Source organism: Pseudorasbora parva, chromosome 25, assembly GCF_024679245.1.
Source record: "Pseudorasbora parva isolate DD20220531a chromosome 25, ASM2467924v1, whole genome shotgun sequence".
Classification (NCBI taxonomy): domain Eukaryota; kingdom Metazoa; phylum Chordata; class Actinopteri; order Cypriniformes; family Gobionidae; genus Pseudorasbora; species Pseudorasbora parva.
Genome location: NC_090196.1, coordinates 9,516,794 through 9,542,934, shown reverse-complemented (window position 1 = coordinate 9,542,934; position 26,141 = coordinate 9,516,794). Strand labels below are relative to the sequence as shown.

At 47.7% G+C, this 26,141-nt stretch overlaps 1 long non-coding RNA gene across 2 annotated transcripts; it reads left to right on the top strand.

The window, feature by feature from the left end:
- Positions 1-19,838: 19,838 nt before the first annotated feature.
- LOC137065309 (uncharacterized) lies at positions 19,839-21,213 on the top strand. 2 transcript variants are annotated; one of them, XR_010901619.1, is made up of 3 exons: positions 19,839-20,405; positions 20,593-20,701; positions 20,811-21,213. It is a non-coding gene; the product is annotated as an uncharacterized lncRNA (long non-coding RNA). The 2 variants fall into 2 exon arrangements; XR_010901618.1 differs by having other exon boundaries at positions 20,537-20,701.
- The last annotated feature ends 4,928 nt before the right edge of the window (positions 21,214-26,141 follow it).

Here is a 26,141-nt window from a genome sequence, read left to right as displayed (position 1 = left end):
GAAGCGGTCTCATATGAAGCAATCCGAGCGGCGTCACCGCGGCTGCAGATGCCATATGCCCCAGGAGCCTCTGAAACAGTTTCAGGGGAACCGCGCTCTTGCTCTCTACTGACGGAGGCAAGTCAGCAGTGACTGCGCGCGCACGCCGGTAAGCTGCGCACACATGGCGACCGATCATTCTCCATACCGAGAAAAGAGATCCTCTGCACTGGGCAGAGTTTGCTCTTCTCCCAGTTGACCCGAAGGCCCAGACGAGAGCATGTTGATGTGTCAACAGATGCGTCCACCACGGGTTGGGGTGCCATGTGCAATGGACATGCAGCCGCTGGCTCTTGGTCAGAGAGCCAGAGCCGCCTGCATATCGGTTCGCCCTGCACCGCTTCCGAGCGTTGCTGAAGGGTCAACACGTACTAGTCAGATCGGACAACACGGCCGTAGTAGCGTACATCAACCACCAGGGCGGTCTACGCCCCGCCGCATGTCTTAACTCGCCCGCCATCTCTTTTTATGGAGTCAGAAGCGCCAATCCCTGGGGACTGGAGACTCCATCCCCAGTCGGTCCAGCTGATTTGGAATCAGTTCGGGGACGCACAGGTAGATCTGTCCCACTGCAGCCTGTTCTATTCCCTGACCGAGGGCACGCTCGGCACGGATGCACTGGCGCACAGCTGGCCGCAGGGCCTACGCAAGTATGCGTTTCCCCCAGTGAGCCTTCTTGCACGTGTTCTGTGCAAGGTCAGGGAGGACAAGGAGCAGGTCATCTTGGTCGACCCGTACTGGCACGGCCGGACCTGGTTCCCAGAACTAGTGCTCCTTGCGACAGCCCCCCCCCCCTGGCCGATTCCTCTGAGACAGCATCTACTCTCTCAGAGACGGGGCACCCTGTGGCACCCGCATCCTGATCTTTGGAACCTCCACGTGTGGCTCCTGGACGGGACGCGGCAGGTTTAAGTACCCTACCACCTCCGGTGGTTGCTACCATCACTTCCGCTCGGGCCGAGTCCACGAGACAAGCCTATGCGTTGAAGTGGAACCTCTTCGTCAATTGGTGCTCTTCTCGCCAAGAAGACCCCTGGAAATGCCCGATTGGGTCTGTGCTCTCTTTCTCCAGGAAGGGTTGGATCGAAGGCTGTCTCCATCCACCCTGAAGGTTTATGTGGCCGCTATCGCCGCCTACCATGGCCTCCTGGACGGGAAAACGGTAAGTAAGCACGACCTGGTCATCAGGTTCCTGAGGGGTGCGAGGAGACTACTTCCTCCTCGTGCTCCTCTCGTACCCTCTTGGGACCTCTCAGTAGTTCTAAGTGCTCTGCAGAGGGCCCCATTTGAGCCTTTACGGTCGGTAGATGTTAAGTTCTTGTCTATGAAGACAGCGCTCCTGACCGCACTTGCCTCCATCGAGAGGGTAGGGGACCTGCAGGCATTTTCGGTTGACGAAGCGTGCCTGGAATTCGGGCCGGCCGACTCTCACGTGATCCTGAGACCCCAGCCTGGATATGTGCCCAAGGTTCCCACCACTCCGTTCAGAGACCAGGTGGTGAACCTGCAAGCGCTACCTTTAGAGGAGGCAGACCCAGCCTTGGCATTGCTCTGTCCAGTACGTGCCCTTCGCGCTTACGTAGACAGGATGCAGTGTTCAGGACCTCAGACCAGCTCTTTGTCTGTTATGGTGGGAAGCTGAAGGGAAGGCTCTCTCAAAGCAAAGGCTGTCTCACTGGATAGTGGACACTATTGTTTTGGCTTACCAGCAGCAGGGACGCCCATGTCCCCTTGGGGTCAGGGCCCATTCCACCCGGAGTGTGGCCTCCTCTTGGGCTTTAGCACATGGCGCTCCGCTGACAGACATCTGCAGAGCTGCAGGCTGGGCGACACCAAACACATTCGCCAGGTTTTATAACCTCCGATTGGAGCCTGTATCCGACTATGTACTCGCCTCTGCAAGTGGCCGGTAATGGATTGGCTCAGGTGTCTTCGCTTGCTCGCCATTCCACTCCACGGACTGGATACGTGCGATATTCTTCTCAGGTGAGTTCCCCGAGAGCCCTGAGCTCCTCCAGCACTGACGACGCTGACGCCAGTAAGTCTGCCCTTAGCCCAGACACTCGTGTCCGGCCAGGTGCCCCGTGTGCATGGTTCCCCTCCGGTGACCCCCACATGTGTATTCCACCGTAAGCCTTCCTGAGCGGGTGTATTCCCTTGGCAACCTTGCCACCCCTTGGGGTTAAAAATCCACCTGCGGCTGGTACCCCAGTGATCTTCCGTATGCAGCCCCCCCCGGGTCATACGTGTATTCCCAAGTCCTCCCTACGGGTAGGCATCTTGGCGCATATCTCCTCCTGGAATATGCCTCCCAGTGTACCTTGGTATTCCTGCGTTAAGTAGAGGCCTTTGACCGTCCTACTTGCATCAGGGTTCTCACGCTTGAGCAGGGCACTGGAAGACAGCCGAGTGGCGTTATTGCATTGGGACCCCCATTCGTCAGTCACTGACGTTACGTCGGAGTGACTGAACAAAAGGAAATGTCTCGGTTACCTATGTAACCCTCGTTCCCTGAGGAGGGAACGGAGACGTAACGTCCCGTTGCCACATCCGCTGTACCACTGGAACGGAGTTCAACTTGGCTCCTCAGCAGGTAACATAATGCGATTCATGCCTTATATACCCAGGTGGGTAGGCGGAGTTACGCATGCAAATCTCGCATGCCCATGGCATTGCCACTGCCATTGGGCGTTTTCTTAGATCTCGAAGGTGATTGGCTTCTAGGGGAAACCCCCATTCGTCAGTCACTGACGTTACGTCTCCGTTCCCTCCTCAGGGAACGAGGGTTACATACGTAACCGAGACGTTTTACTTTTAGACCAGGACTGGAGAACGCCGGATTATACGACTTCTTCCTCTGGTTGAGAAAAGGCTACACAACATCAGTGATCACATCATCTGTACATTTATTATACTGTAGGGTACAAGTGGGCGAACTGTTTAGAAGAAGAAGAACATGAACATGATAGAGGGAAGAGACAGAAACCAGTCTAGTTGTAATAATGAATCATTATTTTCCAACACTATATCAAATCTGTTTTCTGTATCATAGTTGACTGGATGGGATTATGTGGCACTCATTTGTGTGGCTTCAGCAGCTGTGAATGGATTAATATGATGTTAATGTGTTTTTTAAAACCCATTTTTATTTATCTTGAATCTTATTTGACTTTATTCTACTTTATCAACTGTATACTGTATCCTCCAATAAAGTGTTGAGTGATAAAGTATGGTGAGTATTGTGTATGGTGTTTGGTACAGTAAATACACATTCAACAAGTTTATTTAGGTTATCTAATTAATTACCAAGAATATTTTACATGAGAAGTAAACATTTTATATCTGGTTATATTATATTTGGTACAATGTTCCAAAAAGTTGTATATACTTGCATGCTGTGACAAGTATGTCAGTTTTCAGTGAAATAAAGGGAAGGATTACAAACACTTCAAGCTTAACTGAAGATGATCCATGTTGATAATTCTGGTACATCTACTACTGCAATAAAAATTAAAGCATGCACATTTTCGATGCCAGGTATGTGAAGAGGGTATAGATGAAATTGTGACAATGTCTCTTGTTATTTTACTTAATGGTGCATTGTCCTTAATAGTAATAATGAAGTGTAAATAATATAAATAGTTTTTGTTTTCTCTGGAAAGTGGATAATGGCAAGTTGTTGCAGGTTCATCCATGATATTTATTAGTGTTTATCCATAAAAGAAAATAATTTAATAATTTTAATAAAACTTAATAATTATTATTTTACAACATTTCTTTCAAATATTTCTGTATTTCATCAGATGGTCTTACAATATCAAAACCTATACACAAGCATGACGTTAGAATAGAAAAGACAAAATACTCTGATATTTAAATGTGACTCAAAGTTTGTTGTCCGTGATGAGGAGAATATATCTGTGTATGTTGTACTGCCCTTACACCTCCAGGGACCCAGTAGTGGCCCCTGGAAGAGCAAAAAAAAAAAAGCATATTTCAAATGGCTTTAACTCAAAGTCTGGTTAGCGTATATCACAGAGAAAATTGGCAGGACAACTGCATATGCAATGTTTACTAAATAATGTTGGCCACAGTTTTCAGACATATATGGAAAGCTGCCATAAAGGTTTTTTTTTAAAGTGCTCACAGTAAAATATACAATTTCAGCTTGGCCCTCATATATGTCATGAAGGTTTGCACAATGAACATATTTTAATATCCAGTTGTCCATTAAATATGTAATTTACTTAACATTTATTGTTTAATTATGAAACCTTTTAAACTACATTACCCATATATCTGTCATTGTATCAATGCAATGGGAAACATGGCGCTGTAGTTCATAGAAGTGTGCAGAAATGCTTAGGGTTAGGGTTGGGTTCTCAGTAAAGGAGTCATTTCTCACAACATAGCGACACTTTATAGTTAGCTTAACGTATAAATAACGTAATAATAACACCAAAACATACTTTGTAACATGAAACACCATTTTATATGGGTTAAAACAGATAGTCCAATCACAGCGCGTTCTGCGATAAAGTCACAGCCAATGACAACCCAGCTGAACAGAGGCGTCACACTTACTTGTCCATTTATGGTAAATTATATCACATCTCATCCGGTTCAACTGAAGGGGTAGATTCCTTAAATATTTAATATTTAGGCTGCTAAATATTTATTTATTCTAATTAAATAATAAAACTCACATTTTAAAACGAAAGTCTTCTTTGTGTGGTTAAACTGATGCATAATAAATATATTTGAAAGAGAATCGTCTTTCTATGCAATGGTCTACAAGCATAAACTTCTTTAAGCCATCCTTTACAATCTGAACTCTTGGAATTAAAACAAATATAACAAAAGCACAATGAATGCACACAATTTTGTAAGCATATTCCAATATTTAATGTCAAACAGTTTAAATACAAATGTAGTGCCCATATATATATATATATATATATATATATATATATATATATATATATATATATATATATATATATATATATATATATATATATATAGGCAAAAAAAGAATATTTTACATTCTAAACTTTAATACTATACATTTGCGATATTTTTCACTTTTATTGTAACTAAATTAAATGCCAATTAAAATAGTTGATGATTATTGTAAATGTTAACCATTTTCAGTCAGAAAATACTTCTATAAAGTACATTCATGTTACAGTTACATTAACAAGGTAGTGATATAATGGTAGGTAGTGAAATAATGATAGAGGTAGTTATGGTGGACATGTATTTTAGTGACCATTGTAATAAAAGTTTTAATGAATAATTATTGATTTCAAAAGGTATTAACTCTCACTATCTTCATTTGTTCAAACAAACAACAAATGCAAAAATATACATTGGACTATAGCATCATGAAGTCAATGCAAGATTAGAACTAGTGGATGGCAATAGATATGTCCTTCACTAAAACTCCTGATGATAAAGGCATAGGCAGACATCAAGAAAAGTTTATGAATATTGGTTCTGCATATATCAAAGAGATCTAGCCTAGAAATCTAGACGCACCCTAGCGGCAGCAAATTTAATTTGCCCGCAAGTGTGGTCTAGCAACTCTCAATTCCTATCTGAGCTGTATTCCTCAAAATCTGGACGACCCAATCACATTGTGTAGGTAGGCTATAGAGTCGGCGGGCGGGGCCATAATAACGACGGCCGAGTTGCGTTTGCGTGCTTCTAGTAACACAGTATTCTAGTCAACACAGAAACTGGCGAACGGCGGCGGTCTTTCGAATCAGCTCTGCCCGCGCCTCCGGTAGACTTGGAGTTCCCTTTATCGAGGGAACTCGCACTGCGTCATCGTAGATGACACATCGGGGAACGCCCACGGCGTGACGCTGCTGAGTTCATATCAAAAAAGTCCAATCTTGATTGGTGTTGCGTAATGATGTAACGAGTGACGGCATACCCGGAGGTATAAAGGGACGCCGGCACAAGCAAACGCAGCTTCCTGCTTTCAGCGGTCGCGCTCTGTGTTCTGTCTGTCTATTTGGTGTTGTTTGTCCCATAGGGCTTATTATATCAGTAGAAATGGCGAGCGAGCAGTTCAGACGGTGTGTGCCTCCCTGTCCGCGCTTTATTTCGGGCACGGACACACACCAGCTCTGTGTGCAGTGTCTCGGCGTGCAGCACGCCCGGGCCGCTCTCGAGGGAGCGGCTTGCGGCGAATGTGATAAGCTGCCGCTGAGAGTACTGCGCTCGCGGCTGGCGGTCTTTGACGAGGCCGGTCAGCCTCGCGAGCCTCGTGGTTCTGGGCCCGCTGTTGCCGAGGCAGAGCGGCGCTGCAGGTCGTGGGGCTCGCAGCTGGATCTGTCAGCGGGATTAGGGAATGTTGAGGCATCTCTCTCTTCCTCTGACGATTCAGAGGATCTTCCGCCACGTGTGGAAGCCCGCGCTGCGGCTTCTTCCCGCGAGGCGGAGGATCAGGTGCTCATGCTGTCCGATTCCGAGGGATCGTTGACAATGAGCACCGAAGCAGGCACAGTGGGGCAGTCGCCACCCCACTCGCAGGCTATGGAGGAGCTCGTGGAGGTCTTGACTCTCGCTGTGGCCAAGCTGAGTTTAGATTGGCCACAAGAGGAAGTGCACGTCCAGCCGCCAAGCAAGCTGGACGAGCGCTTCTTCAAGCGTCGAGCCCAGCCTCCACGCCGGGGTCTGCCGTTTTTCCCCAACCTGCACAGTGAGCTGTGCAGGGCGTGGGAGAAACCCTTCTCAGCACGTTTGACTACGCCCCCTGCACTTGACTTCGCTAACGTGCTGGGGGCGTCTGAGAAGGGATATGTTGCGCTGCCGAGGGTAGAAGAGGCGCTCGCGGGCCACCTCTCTCCCGAGACAGCAGCTTCATTGAAGACCCCGGCATTGCCCTCGAAACCATGCCGAGAGACTTCGAAGCTGGTGGCGAGGGCATATAGTGCGGCTGGTCGTGCTGGTGGGTGCCTGCACACTCTTGCGGTTCTGCAGGCCTACCAAGCGGACTTGCTGAAGGAGCTCGATGAGGGCGAGGGTCCCTCTCCGGAGGATGTGACTGAGCTGAGGAAGGCAGCGGATTTGTCTCTTCGTGTCACCAAACAGGCGGCCCGTGATATCGGCCGCTCCATGGCGGGTTTGGTGTGCGCGGAGAGGCATCTCTGGCTGAACCTGTTGGGGATCAGGGAGAGAGACAGACACTTTCTCCTTGATTCCCCGGTTTCGCCTTCTGGCCTTTTCGGCGGCGCTGTGAGCACCGTCATCGAGAGGTTTCAGGAGGTGAAAAAGCAGGCTGCCGCTCTCAGCCAGTTCATCCCTCGCCGCTGGGGCTCCTCCAGCAAGGCTGCCTCGAGCGGGCAGTCTCGGCCAGCAGAGGGCTCCTCGCACCGTGAGGTGCAGAAGCAGAGCGTCGCTTCTCGTGCCCCTCCTGAGGGAGCTTGGCAGAAGAAGCGACGCTCTCAAGGGAAGTCTTCAAAGCCGAAGACCGACCTGAGGGAGGTTATTCAGGCCAAGAAGGCTTCCAAGCGGTCCTAGCTGCGGCAAGACCGCTGAGAGCTGTCCCCCACGGGGCGGAGCGACCGAGGTCGTTCTCCCCCCGAGGCTCTCGGGAAATCGATGTTGTGCTCTCGCAGTCAAAAGGGCTCCGGACCACGTCGTTTCCCCATGTTCGCGCGCGGCTCTGGCCAGCACATATAAAATCTGCGGCAGAGCAGCGACTGCGTTCACACACCGAAAATCTACCTCGATTAGTCCCTGCCGGTTATCCGCTTCAGGGGGTCGAGGCAGAGGTTCGGTTGATACCCCAGACTGGTCCCCTTATCAGAGTATCTCGGCGCATGGTCATGCCTTCCGAATATCTCTGTGTGGGCCCTGCGCACTGTAGAACGGGGATACAGACTGCAGTTCAGAGTTCCCCCCCCGAAATTTGGGGGGATAGTCTGGACAGTGGTCAGTCCCGAGCAGGTGGGGGTAATGGGGCAGGAAGTACACTCTCTGCTGGAAAAAGGGGCGATAGAAAGGGTCCCCCCGCCAGAAAGGGAGGTCGGGTTCTACAGCCGGTACTTCATAGTCCCCAAGAAGGATGGGGGGTTGCGTCCAATATTAGATCTCAGGCTTCTGAATCGGTCTCTGAGGAGATACAGGTTCAGGATGCTAACCATTCCTGTTATCGTGAGTCAGATCCAGTTCGAGGACTGGTTCGTCACGATAGATCTAAAGGACGCTTACTTCCATATTTCCATCCTTCCCAGTCACAGGAAGTTCCTGAGGTTCGCTTTCGGGGGCGAAGCGTTCCAATATCGGGTCCTTCCCTTTGGCCTAGCCTTGTCACCTCGCACCTTCACAAAGTGCATGGATGCAGCCCTGGCTCCGCTAAGACTCCAGGGCATCCGGGTACTGAATTATATCGACGACTGGTTGATCATGGCCAGGTCATACGATATGGCAGTTCAGCATCGAGATGCTGTTCTAGCACACATGAGGTGTTTGGGGTTGAGACTCAACGCGAAAAAGAGCGCGTTGACGCCCTCCCAGAGAATTACGTTCCTGGGAATAGTGTGGGACTCGGTAACGATGCGGGCACACATGTCACCCGCACGTATCGAGACCATACGGGCGGAGGTCTCAAGTATAAGGTTGGGCCACAGCATCACTGTCAAACAGTTCCAGAGACTGGTGGGTCTCATGGCAGCAGCGTCCAGTGTGATTCCGCTCGGCCTGCTCCACATGAGACCGCTACAGTGGTGGCTGAGAACCAAGGGGTTTTCTCCGAAGGGTGAAATTGATCAGGGTAACGCGCAAATGCATTCGTTCCCTGGTTATATGGAAGAAACCTTGGTTTATGTCCCTGGGGCTAGTATTGGGAGCATCGTGTTGCCGGAAAACCGTTTCAACAGATGCATCCCTTACTGGTTGGGGCGCGGTCATGGAAGGCCGAGGGGCTAGAGGTCCTTGGACAGCCCAGCATGCTTCATGGCACATCAACTGCCTAGAGATGCTGGCTGTCTGGAAAGCTCTGAGGAGTTTTCTCGAGGACCTTCGCGGCCACCATGTCCTGATACGATCCGACAACACTGCCGTGGTATCGTATCTAAATCATCAGGGGGGTCTGAGATCGCGCCCTCTGTACAGACTGGCGCATCAGGTCCTCCTGTGGTCCCACGGGAAACTGTCTTCTCTCAGGGCAGTTTATATCCCGGGGGACCAGAACCAGGGAGCAGACATCCTGTCAAGGCAGGGGCTGAGGCCCGGGGAGTGGCGTCTCCATCCAGAGGTGGTGGAGGCCATATGCGAGAGGTTTGGCCGAATGGAAGTGGATTTGTTTGCGTCTCGAGAGACGACCCACTGTCCACTTTGGTTCTCCCTCAGGCATCCGGCTCCGTTGGGCCTGGATGCCATGTCACAGGCGTGGCCGAGGCTGCGTCTGTACGCATTTCCCCCGATTGCTCTGCTCCCGGGAGTTCTGGAGCGGGTTCGCCGGGAAGGCATTCGCCTGCTTCTGATAGCACCCCGGTGGCCGACCAGGGTATGGTTCTCCGACATTATGGACCTGCTAGACGACCTTCCATGGCAGATTCCTCTGAGGAGGGATCTGTTGACTCAGGCGGGGGGCTCGATATTTCACCCCCAGCCAGAGTTATGGAACCTGTGGGCTTGGCCCCTGAGGGGGCAGAGCTCATAGAAGAAGGGCTGTCAGCAGGTGTCGTGGAGACTATACTCAGCTCCAGGGCTCCTTCCACCAGGAAGCTGTACAACTTGGAGTGGAGAGTGTTCTCCATATGGTGTAGAGACCGTGAAGTAGACCCAGTGAACTGTGCTGTGGCTTCAGTACTGGAGTTTCTGCAAGATCGGTTTTCCGCCGGGCTTACCCCGTCCACACTTAAGGTGTATGTGGCAGCGATAGGAGCTTTCCACGCACCATTAGGTGAAGGACCTCTGGGGAGGCACCATCTGGTTGTACGGTTCCTCCGAGGAGCGCGGAGGATGAGACCTGTGGCTTGTTCTAGGATCCCTGCGTGGGATCTGGCAGTGGTTCTCGAAGGGTTGGTTGAGGCCCACTTCGAACCGCTGGAGTTGGCTGAGGCCAAGAACCTCACGCTTAAGGTAGCTTTTCTCTTAGCCATCACCTCTCTGAGGAGGGTGGGGGACCTTCAGGCATTGGCAGTAACACCCAATTGCTTGGAGTTTGCCCCAGGCAACGTGAAAGCTATCTTGCGGCCGACCCCGGGATACGTCCCCAAGGTACCGTCTAATGCGGTACGGTCGGTGGTTCTCCAGGCTTTTCATCCCCCGCCTCATGTGACGGCAGATGAGGGCAGGCTTCACCTCCTCTGCCTGGTGCGGGCATTGAGGATTTATTTGGAGAGGTCTGCCCAGTGGAGGAAGTCAGACCAGTTGTTAGAGTGCTTTGGTCCACCTAGGAAAGGGCTGCCTGCAGCGAAACAGACAATTAGTAACTGGATTGTCCAGGCAATAGCCACGGCCTATCAGGTGCGCAACTTGCCTTCACCTATAGCCGTGAGGGCTCATTCTACCAGGGGCATGGCCTCCTCGGTAGCCCTCCTTTCCGGAGCTTCTTTGCAAGAGATTTGCGAGGCGGCTGGGTGGGCCACACCGCATACCTTCGTGAGGTATTATAGTCTGCACCTCCCGGCGACGCCAGGCGCTAGGGTGCTCGCCCCCTGATTATGCACTCCGGTTCATGTCATGGGGTGCAAGATAGGCGAGGACTAGTGGGTACTCGTTCCCCGATGTGTCATCTACGATGACGCAGTGCGAGTTCCCTCGATAAAGGGAACGTCTCGGGTTATGAATATAACCCATGTTCCCTGAGAGGGAACGAGACACTGCGTCTCGTAGCCCCACCTATCTACAGAGCGGCCCGCTTCATAGCAGTAAGCTGCATTTGCTTGTGCCGGCGTCCCTTTATACCTCCGGGTATGCCGTCACTCGTTACGTCATTACGCAACACCAATCAAGATTGGACTTTTTTGATATGAACTCAGCAGCGTCACGCCGTGGGCGTTCCCCGATGTGTCATCTACGATGACGCAGTGTCTCGTTCCCTCTCAGGGAACATGGGTTATATTCATAACCCGAGACGTTAAGCTTTCCTCTGAGAAAAGAACAAAGAGCGGCACTGAAGTCATTCTTAAAAAGGGAAGATGTGTTCGGAGTTTAGCCGACCGGATACGGCGAATGTTTAATCAGTCAGCGAGCTCCCCTTCACCGTCGTTGCTCCGGTTGGTGTAGCGCTATCCTATCGCGTGCAGAGGGAGTTTGAAAGACAACCGTTTATCCCGCCCCTCGGATTGAGCCCTGTCTATGGTGAGTTTCCAGACCAAACATCTTGATGTGGCTTGTCAGGCTAAAAGAGATCATAAGACTCCACAGACTCCACGTGAAGACTTTGATACACTGTGACAGAGCAAAGGGTGCACTTCACTGGACATGTCCTATGCATGCCCAAACAACAACACCCAAAAACACTTATGAAGTGGACACCACCAGGAGGACGCACGAGACAGGGAAAACCAAGGAAGATATGAGACTGATGTTTCACGAAGACCTCAATGCCGGCGTTCCATGAGAAGATGTGAAAACGTGGCCACAGATCGAATATGTTGGAGGACACATGTTGCCCAATGTGCCCAGGACAGGACATGATGATGATGTTGTCAGTTTATACAAAACTGTAGGATTTATTTCTGTAAAAAAGGATGCATAATTAAATGTTAAATACATTTATGTAATAAGTTCACAGATATGTGTGCATTCCCATTATTAAAAGTATATAATAGCAAGCTATATCATATGAATTTGTTTGAAAATGTAAATAACTCACTTGATTTTGTGATCACATAAATTATTTACATGCAAACGGGACGTTAATAATAAGAAAAAATAATCGAATATCTGATGTCATGTGACCGAAGTGGCTTTTTGAGGCTTTTGCATCTGAACTCTTCATAATACAGCTCTGGATATACTATACTATTTAAATAACAATATTTGGTTTTTACATTAAAATGCATTTAAAGCATGGTAATTGTTGTGGCTACTGTTTATTTACAACAAATATCACATTAAACACTGTCACGTCACGTGACAGTGTTTAATCACCCTATTAGCAAGGTGTGTTTATTTAGAAAGCAAAGAAATGCAAAGCCTCAGTGGAGATGATGACAGATGCAATGCAGTGACTGAACATGATCGATAACGACAAGCAGAAAATACTTTATATCAAATATTAGGACATAATATGTATGACTACTCACCAACATGTGGCACACGTGATCTGATGCCAAACATCGCGATGTGTTCTGAATGAGACTTCTTCAGCGCGATTTCATACCGATAGAATTGCCGTCTAATGTTGACGCCAAGGGTTTCCCACTGAAAGCAATTGGGTTCCCAGTTCGTCCATTACGTGACGCCGAGGGGTCTACCTGTGGCGTCTTCAGTGTGACGCCGGGGCGCGGCGCGCGCCGTGGATAAAGACGGTGATTGCTTTTGGGTCTTTTCTTCACACAATTCAATCGTTTGGCCTCGGAATAGTTGGACTTTTTCAATAAAGTGTGCCTGTTGTCTGTTACAGTCTGTGTTTTATATCATATAATACGCAAATGGGTAGGTTTAGGGTGGGTTGGGGTTTGACTGCTGTTTCAAACGTGTATCATAGCGTAAATAAATGTAAATAATTGTGCTGGCTGATTAAATTGAGAATCACACTCCAACATGTCATAATGGAAAAATTATAACCCAACAAATTCCATCATGACGATAACATTCACATGCCCAACACGTCTGTTTATGACGTCCTAGGTTTCTCATTGAAATCAGTGGATTACCCAGTACGTCGAAAAATGGCGATTTAGGGGTACCCTGTGCGTCAACAGCTGACGTCAGGGTCCCTTGACCGTTCGGCAACATTTGAGGAGTAGGGGTGAGACTGTGTTGTTTCTTCAAATGTTCTGGTAAGTAAAATTCTTTTTGCCTTTTTAGAAATGTTTAGGGAAAAACAGACGCATCCCATATCGACACATTAATAGAATGGGTCGGAATACCTAATGTTAGACCGAAACCGTATCGACAGCGCAGTAGAGGAATTAAAACTTGTGTTATGGATTTTAAATATTGTTGGCATAGTGTAACACGCATCGCGGCACAAGTACGACCCTCCCTCCCAAACAGTGAATAACGGAAATGAGCAGAAAAGGAATACACTATCTCTAAATTTGGACCAGCGATCAGAAGAATCAGATTCGGTCAAGAGACTGTGTCAGCAACAATGGTAGAAGGAATGACGACAACACTGGCTGCATTAGAAGCAGGCAAGTTGTATTAGGAAGATATTAATAATGCAATAATAATAATGATGATAATATCAGAGGTTCAATACATCAGAAACAATAAAGAAAAAAAAAGAAATAGTGACCAAAATGGGGGTAATGGATAATAAAAATAAATATAGGAATGAATGTATTCTTATAATCCCTATATATTTAAATTTCTATTTAGTCTTCTTATTATTTATATATTTATTTTGACCTATTTAGGTTCAAGCTAATAAAATTAACTGAATCTTATTTTCGCCTATTAATTCAATTTGTTTCTAATTAGCTTAATTAATATAAAGAACAACTTTGGATTTGAGTATGAATACAATTTACCCCAAATTACTCTTGAAATACTCTTTCACTCTGGCTCTTCAGAAAACAACAACAGAAATAAAATGAAACAAAATATATACAAAAAACAAAATATAAAACAAAAGGACAGTGAAATTAAAAGTGGAAAATCAGTAGACAATAAATCACAATAGATCAATATTAATGCTCACGATACAGTCCCAATGTGGATTAGGGTTTCATTGGAGTTCAGCTCACATTCAATGCTGTTTACACGAGATCCTCCTTCCGCAACTTAGTTCTGAGCAACACAGTTCAGGTCAGAAAAGCGAAGAAAAAAACGTGTGCACAATAATACCACTCAGTTCCCTTTCGGGGAACTCGAGCGGCGTCGAAACGCTGTGAGAACGCCTCTGCGTTAATGCGTCGTGAAGCGCCTGTAGAACCATTCCATCGGAAAAAAGATCGATCGTCGGCGTGATGACGTCATCGACCGGAAGCTATAAAGCGTCTGTGAAAACAAACAGGAACTAGCTTCTGAGCCTTCAGCAAGCGATCTGTGTGAATCTGTCTGTCTATTTGGTGTTTTTGTCTGTCTATTGAAGAGTTTTTCCACCCTTTTTGTTAAATATTTCATATATATTAACAAAACAAAGTGAAAATAAAATAGATAGAGTACTATGGCGAGTGAAAGCAGTTTTAAGAGGTGTGTTCATCCCTGCCCACGTTACATCACGAGCGGGGATACACACTCTCTTTGTGTAGCCTGCTTGGGAGCGCAGCATGCCCAGGCAGCCCTCGAGGGGGCTGCTTGCGAGCATTGTGAAAAGTTACCGCTGAGAACGCTGCGCTCCCGCCGGGCACTCTTTGAGGAGGGTGCCTCGGCTCGTGTTCCCCGCGGCTCTGGTCCCGCTGCCGCCGAGGCTGCAGTCGTGGGGATCACAATTGGATGTTGCAGAGGGGTTGATAGACGGGCGCTGCCTTATCTCTGCCCTCACCTGCACCATCCAGCGGCTCTTTTCGGGGAATGGAAGCACGCATGGCGGTTTCTTCCCCCCCGAGAGAGTCGCCGGTGCTTCAATTGTCCAGCTCTGAGGAGGTGGACATTGAAAGCATCGAGACTGATGACTCGCCACTTCAGTCCCCTGCATGCGAGGAGCTCGTTGAGGTTCTGACGCGAGCTGTGGCCAGGCTTAACATCGACTGGCCAGCTGAGAGATATGAGGCAGGAAGAAAGCGTGTAAGCAAGCTAGATGAAAGATTCCTGCCTTCTCGCGCTTCAGAACCTCAGCGACGGGGCTTGCCGTTCTTCCATGATTTGCACACTGAGGTGGCAAGATCATGGAAGAGACCGGCATCGTATCGTGTTTTCAGCCCGCAGACTTCGGTCTACAGTAACATCGCCGGGCTGAAACAGTACGGTTATGGGGCGATGCCAAAGGTTGAAGAGACGCTCGCGAGCCATCTCTCGCCTTCCTCGGCGTCGTCCCTTAAGGCCCCGACTTTGCCCACCAGACCCCTTAAAACAACGTCGGCGCTGGTGGGCAAAGCGTACTCGGCAGCGGGTCAAGCTGCTGCATGCCTGCACACTATGGCTATCGTGCAGGCATATCAGGTTGACCTGCTGAGGGATTTGGACAGTAGTGATGTCGTGGGGGGAGATATAGTAGCCGAGCTTCGTACATCTGCGGATTTAGCTCTCCGGGCCACCAAAGAGACGGCCAGATGTGTTGGCCGCTCTATGGCAGCATTGGTGGCCACGGAGAGGCATTTATGGCTAAACCCCACTGACATCAAGGAGAGGGAGAAAGCTTTCCTGCTTGATGCGCCGCTTTCTCCTGGAGGCCTCTTCGGTGACGCAGTTCACACTGTCACCGAGAGGTTCCAGGAGTCGAAAAAGCAAGCTGCGGCGCTCAAGCAGTTCCTCCCTCTACGTGTCCAGGTCCCTGGGGCTGCTGCTGACATCAAGCAAGCTCGCACAGGGCAAAACAGAAGCAGAGCGTCGCTACCGGAACTCCCCCTCAGCGCGGGGATGAGGGGCGGCGCTCTCAGACGAGGCCTTCGAGGGGCAGGGCTGATATGAGGACAGTCCTGATCGCCAAGAAGGCCTCGTCGAAGCGTTCCTGACGCCAGAAGCGTCAGGACGCTGAGGGTGGTTCCCCCCGTAGGGAAACGGTGTTTACCCCTGCCAACGGTACCCGTTTCCCTGCGGCACCCTCTGGGGGCCGCCCTGCCAACCCCGCCGCAATGCCGGGGCGCAGTCGGTCTCCGCGGGCCACCCGAGGGTGGTCCGCGCCCCCCTCGGGGGGCCCCCGAGCAGTCAAGTCAGTCGTTCCCTGCCGGTCCGCCGCTTCAGGGCACTGTGCTTGTTGCTCAAAGTACACCAGAGGCCAGCCTCGAGAGGCTGGTACCCTTAGTAGATTTTCTAGACAAGTGGAAACGTCTATCAAATATATCTCATTGGGTCCTGCAGATAATCGAAAGGGGGTACGCCATTCAATTCAAAAGTCGGCCATCTCCTTTCAGCGGTGTCCTACCTACAGAGGTGGGCCCGGAGCAGGCTCTGGTAATGGCACAGGAAGTACAGACACTCCTGCAAAAAGGGGCTATAGAGAGGGTTCCCCCTCCCAGCAGGGAGTCTGGGTTTTACAGCCGTTACTTCATCGTGCCGAAGAAGGATGGGGGCTTACGCCCGATATTAGATCTGCGTCTACTAAATCGCTCGGTGGCCAAGCTCAAGTTCAAGATGCTCACACTCAAGGATTGTTTGTCAAACAAGAGGATTGGTTTGTCACCATAGACCTCAAAGATGCGTATTTTCATGTCTCCATCCTTCCACATCACAGGAAGTTCCTCAGGTTTGCCTTCGGGGGAGAGGCATACCAATATCGAGTACTTCCTTTCGGTCTAGCACTGTCAACCCGCACATTCACCAAGTGTGTGGATGCAGCTCTGGCGCCGTTGCGTCTGCAGGGCATCCGCATACTGAATTATATCGACGACTGGCTGATTCTAGCGAATACAGAGCAGATGGCGGTTCAGCATCGAGATGCTGTTCTCGCGCATATGTCGAAGTTGGGGTTGAGGCTGAACGCCAAGAAGAGTGTGCTTTCTCCGGCTCAGAGAACCACTTTTCTAGGTGTGAACTGGGACTCGGTAATAATGCGGGCGCAATGATCGCCAACACGCATAGCATCGATCCTGGCAGCAGTCAAAGAACAGAAGCTAGGCCGGGCCGTCACTGTGAAACAGTTCCAGAAACTGTTAGGTCTCATGGCAGCAGCGTCCAACGTTATACCTCTTGGCCTACTGTACATGAGGCCACTGCAGTGGTGGCTCAAAACAAAGGGATTCTCCCCGAGGGGAAATCCGCTCCGCACGATCACAGTCACGCGGCGATGCCTACGTGCTCTGGTCATGTGGAAAAACCCGGGGTTTTTATCTCAGGGTCCCGTGTTAGGGTCTCATGTTCGTCGCGTAACGCTAACGACAGATGCCTCTCTCACGGGCTGGGGGGCGACCATGAGTGGTCGCTCATTCCAGGGTCTATGGCAGGAACATCAGCGGTACTGGCACATAAATCGGCTAGAGATGCTCGCAGTGTTTCTGGCATTGAAACAGTTCCTGCCCGACCTCAGGGGCCACCATGTGCTAGTCAGGTCAGACAACACATCGGTGGTCACCTATATAAATCACCAGGGGGGTCTGAGGTCCCGTCCGTTGGACAAATTGGCACATCGGATCCTCCTGTGGGCCCAAGGGAAATTGCTGTCAATCAGAGCAGTATATATCCCGAGGGTCCTGAATCAGGAAGCAGACAGCCTGTCGAGGCAGGGGCCGAGGCCCGGGGAATGGAGACTCCACCCAGAGGTGGTGGAGCTCCTATGGAAGGTATATGGAAGAGCATAAATAGACCTATTTGCTTCGGCGGAGAATTCTCACTGCCCGCAGTGGTTTTCTCTGACCCATCCAGCCCCGCTGGGGTTGGATGCCATGGTACAGGAGTGGCCGAGGCTACCTCTGTACGCCTCCCCCCCGATTGTCTTGCTTCCAGGAGTTCTGGAGAGGGTACGCCGGGACGAGGCCCAGGTACTTCTAGTGGCTCCGTACTGGCCGACCAGAGTGTGGTTTTCGGACCTGATATCTCTCCTGGAAGGCTCTCCGATGGAGATTCCGACCAGGAGGGATCTACTCTCTCAGGCGGGCGGGAGATTCCTGCACCCACGCCCGGAGATGTGGAAACTATGGGCCTGGCCTCTGAGGGGGCTAGGCTCATAGAGGAAGGTCTCTCGGCCGAGGTCGTAGAGACCATCCTTCACTCCAGAGCTCCATCCACGAGGAAGCTGTGCGCTCTGAAATGGAAACTTTTCTCAGCATGGTGCAGAGAACGCCAGTGGGACCCAGTTAACTGCCCGGTTGGTACAGTGCTGGAGTTCCTGCAGGCAAGGTTCTCGGCAGGGTTGACCCCCTCCACAATAAAGGTGTACGTGGCGGCCTTGGGTGCCTTCCACGTCCCTTTCGGTGGAGTGTCTTTGGGAAGACACCCTCTAATTACACGCTTCCTCCGTAGCACTTTGAGGTTGAGGCCGGCTATGCACTCGAGGGTCCCAGCATGGGACTTGGCCATTGTCTTGAGGGGCTTGTCTGGGCCACCGTTCGAACCTTTAGAGGAGGTTTCGGACAAGTTCCTCACCCTAAAAACCATCTTTCTTTTGGCCATTTCATCTCTCAAAAGAATAGGAGATATTCAGTCCTTGTCTGTAGGACCCTCATGTTTAGAGTTTGCGCCTGGGATGGTGAAAGCCTTTCTGCATCCCAGGCCGGGTTATGTCCCAAAGGTTCCTACGAGCCCACGGGGCCCCATTACTCTCCAAGCCTTCTGTCCTCCTCCGTTTAAGACGTCAGACCAGGAAAGACTGAATCTGCTGTGTCCTGTGAGGGCACTGGATACACTGCATGAAAAGTGGGATTTTCGTCAGTAAGCGGCACTGTAGATTGTCGTGGAAGATCAGGTTTACGACTGTACACGGCAGTTTGCAGGCGACACCGAAAACTGCCGTGAATTGTCAGAAATTGACGTGGGCCTTGCTTGGCAGTTGTCCCCCCCAAGACCCCCCTTCCCTTAACTCCAGGGGAGGCTTTAACATGTAAATGAACATGCTGTGAGCTATACAAATGCAAATCAGGGTAGCAGGAGTTTTAACCCATGTGACATTTTTCTAAAAGGTATTAACTTCCTTCTAAGAAAATCTCTTAGATAGATCAGGCTCAGTATAGCCTAATTGTAAAATCTTAAACTTAAGCTTGAATTTATATATTTGATGAAAGTATTCTAGATTATTTATTGTGTGTCATTTGCAATCAGTCCCCGTGAATTCAGTGCGACTCGCAATTTTGACCAATCACCGCAACTTTTACCAATCATTGCGGTCTCCTGCTAATAAGCGGCGTCATACATCAGCAAACTTTATATATCATATATCATTGCCTGTCAAAATGAACGTGTTAACGCAAATTAATTTTAACGGCACTATATATATATATATATATATATATATATATATATATATATATATATATATATATATATATATATATATATATACATATATATATACATATATACATACAGGGGTTGACATTAACTTTTTTGCTCACCGGCCACCGTGGTTAGTGGTTTTCCAAAGTTACTAGCCACTCAGCATTTTCACTGGTCACAATTTTGCTGTTTGGAAATTACATTGTATATGTTTAAAGTTGACTTTGGCATATATAAATTACTTGATTTTGAATCATTTTACTTTATTTAGAAGATTTAAAACCCTTTCAAACTTTCAAATGCAGAATGACCCACCAAATCTTGTATATCAGCTGGGATGTGCAGGTGGGCAAGGGGTGGGCAATATAATAGATTATAATAGAATATAATAGGCTAATATGAGAAAGGTAATATGACAGGCTATGAGTTATTTTAGTTAGGATATATATATATATATATATATATATATATATATATATATATATATATATATGTGTGTGTGTGTGTGTGTGTGTGTGTGTGTGTGTGTATATATATATATATATATATATATATATATATATATATATATATATATATATATATATAATTTAAAAAATACCCTAAGCAAATTACAAAAACAATAGTTGTTAAAAATAAAATAAAAATTCCGATACTAATACGACACAATGTAATTTATTGAATGTAATTGTCATTGGATACGACTTTCATCGAAAAGAATGTAACAAAATGTGGGCGTGGTCTGTGTTGTGAAATGAAACCACATTAAAAATTCCCTTAAACTGCGTTTGAAACATACAGCAAAGCAGCGACAGAGGAAAACACAGAGCCTGATATTATGCAAACATTTACCAATAATGTGGAAAGCGTTTTAAATCTGTTCAGTGGAAAATCCGCTGTGACGAATCTGTCCTCGTCTAACATCTGCTGTAAATCCAGGTAAAACTAGCTGCGTGCACGCGCCCGTCCCCAGATAACATGATCCCCAGTTGATCCGTAACACCGGCGGGAAGAAACAGCTGAATGCAATCTCGTCAGCTTGCTCAGTTTGCTGCCGATTTTAACGAGCAGTTAACTTTAGTAATCTCCAGGTTGCTGTCCATCGATGATAGGTTGCTTGCTTTGGAGTCGAAAAACTGTGTGGAAGATACTAAGAAGAGAAGACGAGTGCCTAAGAGAAGACCAGTCCTAAGATTGCGGTAAGACTGTTATCTAAGCTAAAGTAACCTAAAGCAAAGCTTTTTAAGTAGCACAAGCTGAAATTAGCCTAGTAAAAGAACAAATGTAAGTTGCTTTATAAAAGTGTTTTCTTTTTCTGGTCATTTTACAGGAAGCAGTACGCCGTCTTCACAACTTCGTCATAATACTCATTTAATTGTTTTCCAGCTGCATGTAAGACAAAGAGACAGTACGCAGGAGGTACAAACATCCAGTTCTTGCATCGCGCGCAGAAGCTGTGAAGAGATCAGCTCGGAGTCGATTGAGAAGAAAGAGGGTAAGATTTATTAGATTAGATCCGTTTTTGGTCAGTGTGACTATTTTTCAGGTGCATTTTACGCAGTACATCGTGCGATAATGATTGTCTTTATTGTTTGTTTTTACAGCTGCTACAAGCAAGAAAGAGTGTGTTAGCTGAGGATGAGGTGGGCCTTTGGAAGTGCGCTACCATAGACCTGATGTCTGATGAGGAAGACGGCATCGTTCGCGCGGTGTCTGGATGGACTGTTTGACCAGCCAGGAGCTCGCCGAGCTCTGTGCCACGCTGCAATCGAGATTAGAGGCGATTCCAAAGAACGGCAACGCACGACAGACGTCTGAAAAATGGACTGAAATCAGACAGAATGGCGCTAGTTACCTACAGCTCTGAAGCGGAAAACAGAGACTTCATGGTGCTGTAGGATTTTGGGCTTCTCGTGAGCTTCCTATTGTTGTGTGGGCAGATCTCAAACGTTTTGCATTTGGTTGTGTGTTTGTGTTTGTTCTAATAAAGCTCTTTCTGTGAATAAACTGCATGTCCCTGGCATATTTTCTTTCCTCAATAAATGAATGTCCTTGATGGTTATAATAGCGTAGTCCATAGGATAACAATGACATGAATATAAAACATAATAGCATATCATATGAATATATACAATTAAAAAATAATATGCAAATCATAATTTTATATATATATATGGGTGTAAAATTATTATAATTTGGGGGTTTAAATGTATTAATTTATTACCCAGGTTGACCAATAGTAACAGATCTGCCAACCAATCACGAGTGATATTTCTTGTTTCAATGTAGTAGTTTCAACCAATACTGAGTGAGGAAATTCAAGCCATTCCGGCAAGGCGCCGCCCAGAGCTGCTATTCATATGCTAATTAGAGTCATTAACGCCGGCGCCAGCATGCCTCCGCAAGCTCCACATACGTCATGGTTCGTTTCCGTCAATATGTGGCACAGACGAACGCGACGTTCACAGGCTGTAAACTGACGTTAATTGTCGAAAATCAGGGAGATTTCCGGCCGTTTACGGGGACGAAAATCCCACTTTTCATGCAGTGATATATATGTCCACAGAGCTGCCCTGTGGAGAAAATCTGACCAGTTATTTGTCGGTTTCGGACCCCCTAAGAAGGGGGCTCCAGTATCCAAGCAGAGGATGAGCAAGTGGGTGGTCGAGGCCATCTCACTTGCTTACGAGGCGGCCGGGCAGCCGTCTCCACTGGCTGTCCGGGCGCATTCCACCAGGGGTATGGTTGCTTCGAAAGCACTTCTGTCAGGGGCTTCCCTCCATGACATCTGTAACGCGGCCAGTTGGTCGTCTCCGTTAACTTTTGTCAGGTTCTACGAACTAGACCTGGCATCTACTGTTGGGGCGCAGGTTCTCTCGTAACCGTGTGCGCTTCGGCTTCACACATACGAGACACTTGGTCCTATGGCGATGTGGGTATAAGCGTTCTCACAGCGTTTCGACGCAGCTCGAGTTCCCCGAAAGGGAACGTCTCAGGTTACGTATGTAACCCTAGTTCCCTGAGGGAACGAGACGTTGCGTCGCTTTGCCATACTCCCGGCGTGTCCGTGATCACTTACTTCAGGCTTTATCAGAAGTTAGTTCCTGTTTGTTTTCACGGACGCTTTATAGCTTCCGGTCGATGACGTCATCACGCCGACGATCGATCTTTTTTCCGATGGAATGGTTCTACAGGCGCTTCACGACGCATTAACGCAGAGGCGTTCTCACAGCGTTTCGACGCAGCGTCTCGTTCACTCAGGGAACTAGGGTTACATATGTAACCTGAGACGTTTCTTGGTTCTCGTAGCTCGATCCTTATATGGGCATGGGTCGCCAGTTCCTGCTTGCAAGAGTTACTCTCGGGAGTGAAGCAGGGACTTCACAAAAAATCTTCTTTAGAGTTCGTCTAGTGTCCATCAAACGTGCAGCATCCGACTCAGGAAGTGATTAGGAAAATAGCAGAATAGAAGAGAAGAAACGGGAAAAGGGGAGCAAAGGAAAAAAAAAACCCAACTGTAGTGGACAGCACATTCCAGGGCCCTGTTTATGGCCGGGCCCCTCTTTGCCCGTAACAGTGGACAAAGGTTTGCTCCATTTTGATTGGAGGGGCGCAGCCGACCCCCCGGTAGGGTATGGACAGGGCCATCCTGGTGGTGGTGGGGAGGATGGGGGTAATCGTCACTTCAGTATCTGCGAACTCAAACATGTGTAAGTACAGAGCCTTTATACCGTGAGCATGAGAATATCATTGGATTAGAGTGAAGGCATTAAGTGACGTGGTAATTGAGTCTTCCCAGCAGAACTTATGCTAGAGCTTTCATTTCTACCAGAAAGACTCGGGGGGAAATATATTAACAATAGTGCATTTATTAACAGCTCAGCAAGCTGATAGTGTACAGAGTCATTTTGGCGTAGGCCCCGTCCGAAGAGCATAATCCGAGGGTCTCGGATCTGCAATTCCTGCCTGAAGACGAGGGCAGGGGCACAGCCGACCCCCAAAAATGGGTGGAGTGTAAATCCACCGGGACGGGGCCCGCCAACCCCCAAAAGTTGGTAAATGATTATACCCACCGGTCTAAAATCTTGGGATTCCTGAAATAGAGAATGAAGTTATTATATAATAGAAGTAAAAGGAGAAAAGATACAGCATGCCTATGTCTTAGAATTTTTTTTTTTTTTTATACATATAAGACATTTGCCAGTTCACTCATAGGAACGCAGAGACAAGGTCTTATTGGATCATCCGAACGGCCGCCTTGGCGGAATAATAATCAGGCCTCATTTCACCACGCAGACGAGCTGCATTTTTTATTTTTATTTTTATTTTTTATAATTATTATTATATAACATTTACCAGTTACTCCTAGGAAAACACAAAGACAAGGCCTCATTGGACCATTTGAACACGAGGCCTCATTGGACCATTTGAACACAGAGATGAGGCCTCATTGGACCATCTGTACAGCCGTTTTTGGCAAAATAATAAATGGGCCGCATTTCACCACGCAGACAAGCTGCCCTTTTTTTTTTTTTTTTTGTAATTTGCCAGTTCACTCCTAGGAAAACACAGAACAAGGCCTCATTGGACCATTGAACACAGAGATGAGGCCTCATTGGACCATCTGTACTGCTGCTTTGGCAAAAATAATAAACAGGCCGCATTGGACCACAAACACAGAGACAAGGCCTCATTGGACCATTTGAACAGCCGCTTTGGCAAAAGTAATAAACAGGTCACATTGGACCACATATAGCGGCCACCTAGGGCCGTACAACACAAATTCTGGCCTCATTGGACCACATGGCCTTTATAGACCACAGAGACGAGGCTCTGATGAGCCACACGGCCTCAACAGACCACAGAGACGAGGCGTCTAAGCCACAACGGCTGCTAATGCCACATAGAGACGAGGTGGACTGGACAGTACATGAACTTGGCTAGATGAAAACAGGCGCTTCCTTAATAAAGCAAAATGCTACGGGTCTAAGACCACACATAACCTATGCCCCGAGGGGCGACTGGCCAACTTGGCATCTTTTAAGGACGAGACCAAGCCACTAGGGCAACACATAGACAGACCACGCAAAACACCGGCATCTAAGCCACATTGAACATATGCCCCAGAGGGGCCACTGGCCGATTAGGCATCTTTTTGAAGGACGAGGCAAACATATGCCACAAGGCGCCAAGCCCCACATAAACACAAGGCCCACGTGGCCACGAGGCCACTAATGCCACACATAGACAGACATACTTAAGACAAGGCTACTAGGCCACATTTAACCATGCCATGAAGGCCACAAGACCACGAGACAAGGCCACATTAGGCTACACGGTCACAGTAGACCACACAGAACATAGACCGTTTCCTCGGCCATGATTCCACATTTAGACAAGACGTACAGACGACGGCTGTTAAGCCACACGAAACATGGTCATGAAGGCCGGACGTGGCACGAGGCAATATGTACCATGAGACTGACATAGAGACTAGGCCCCTTTTCTTTGCTGGGCCACAAGGCTACTAAGCCACACTGAATGAGGCCAACGAGACAAAAGCCACTAGGCCACATTTAACCATGCCATGTAGGCCACAAGACCACGAGACAAGGCCACATTAGGCTACACGGTCACAGTAGACCACATATAACATGAATATCGCATTAAATATATGAATTTATTTATTAATTTTATTTAATTTATATTTATTTATTTATATTTATTTCATTATTTTTATTTTATAATTATTATTATTATTATTTTTTATTTATTTATTTTTTTTAAACTTATTTATTTGCTTTAATAATCGAACATGTAACGAAGGCACAATGGCTGCTACAGCCACATAGAGACAAGGCCACATAGAACAGAGCCGTTAGGCCACACATTAGATGACTAGAGAGTCGTTGAGGAGTGCTGGCTAGAGTAATATAACGGGATGAATAATAATGACACCACCACCAGTAGTTGCATAGAAATTTACCTTATAGTACTGTAGAGCTTGCTGAGCTTGAAGAATGGTGATAGAATCTGATCTTCTGTATGATTTGAAGGCAGAGGAAGATCACCTACCCAGATGCTTGATGGCTGACATGGGGATTCCTCGTTCAGCTGCTGTAGTAGCTGCCCTGATTCTGAATGAGGGCCGGTGTAGAGAGAGGGGGATAGACTACAGCTTTTAATGACAGAGTTTAAATGGATCTGACCAGCCTTTGAAAGAGGTGCACCGTTAGGTAAGATGAAGAGAGGGGCAACGTTAGAAGTTTTAGGGCGGATTTTAAGAATTTTAACCATAGATGTAAATGCAGAAATTATTATTGATTTAAGGGAAAGATAAGGTGACGCCAGAGCTTTGAGCGTCGTTTTTGAATGTTAAAGAATTAGAGTGAAGCAATTTGGGAGAGAAACAATATCAGAAAAGGAAATGCTGTGAGAAGGATAGAAAATATTAGGATCATAAGAGAATTCACCTGGACACATGATCCGTAAAAGCAGCTAGTACACTGCTACTAGCAAGATATTGATGTTAAGGGAAGAAACCGTTGCGGACGGAATTGATGAATTAAGCAACAACGGCAGAGTAATGGGCAGACATTTATCGATCTGTTTAATAGAGGATTTAGCTACGCCTTAAGGAGTAAACGAATGAAGTTCGGAGAAGAGAATTGGAAAATTAGGATTATTTATTTTTGCTTAGGATTGAATACCTGCGAGGAGCCGGCGGATGGAAGTTTTTTTTTTTTTTTTGAATGAGAAAGGAACACGGTCGAAATTAAAATGGGAAATACTGGAATTGGAAGGCTAAACAGAACATAGAAAAGCTAGCAATGCGGACGTGTAAGCTTGCTCTTTTTAAAGATTTCTATCAATGTAAGCAAGTATCATTTGGTGATTATTTGTCTCTAGAATATCTGGGTATTGTGTTAAAAGGT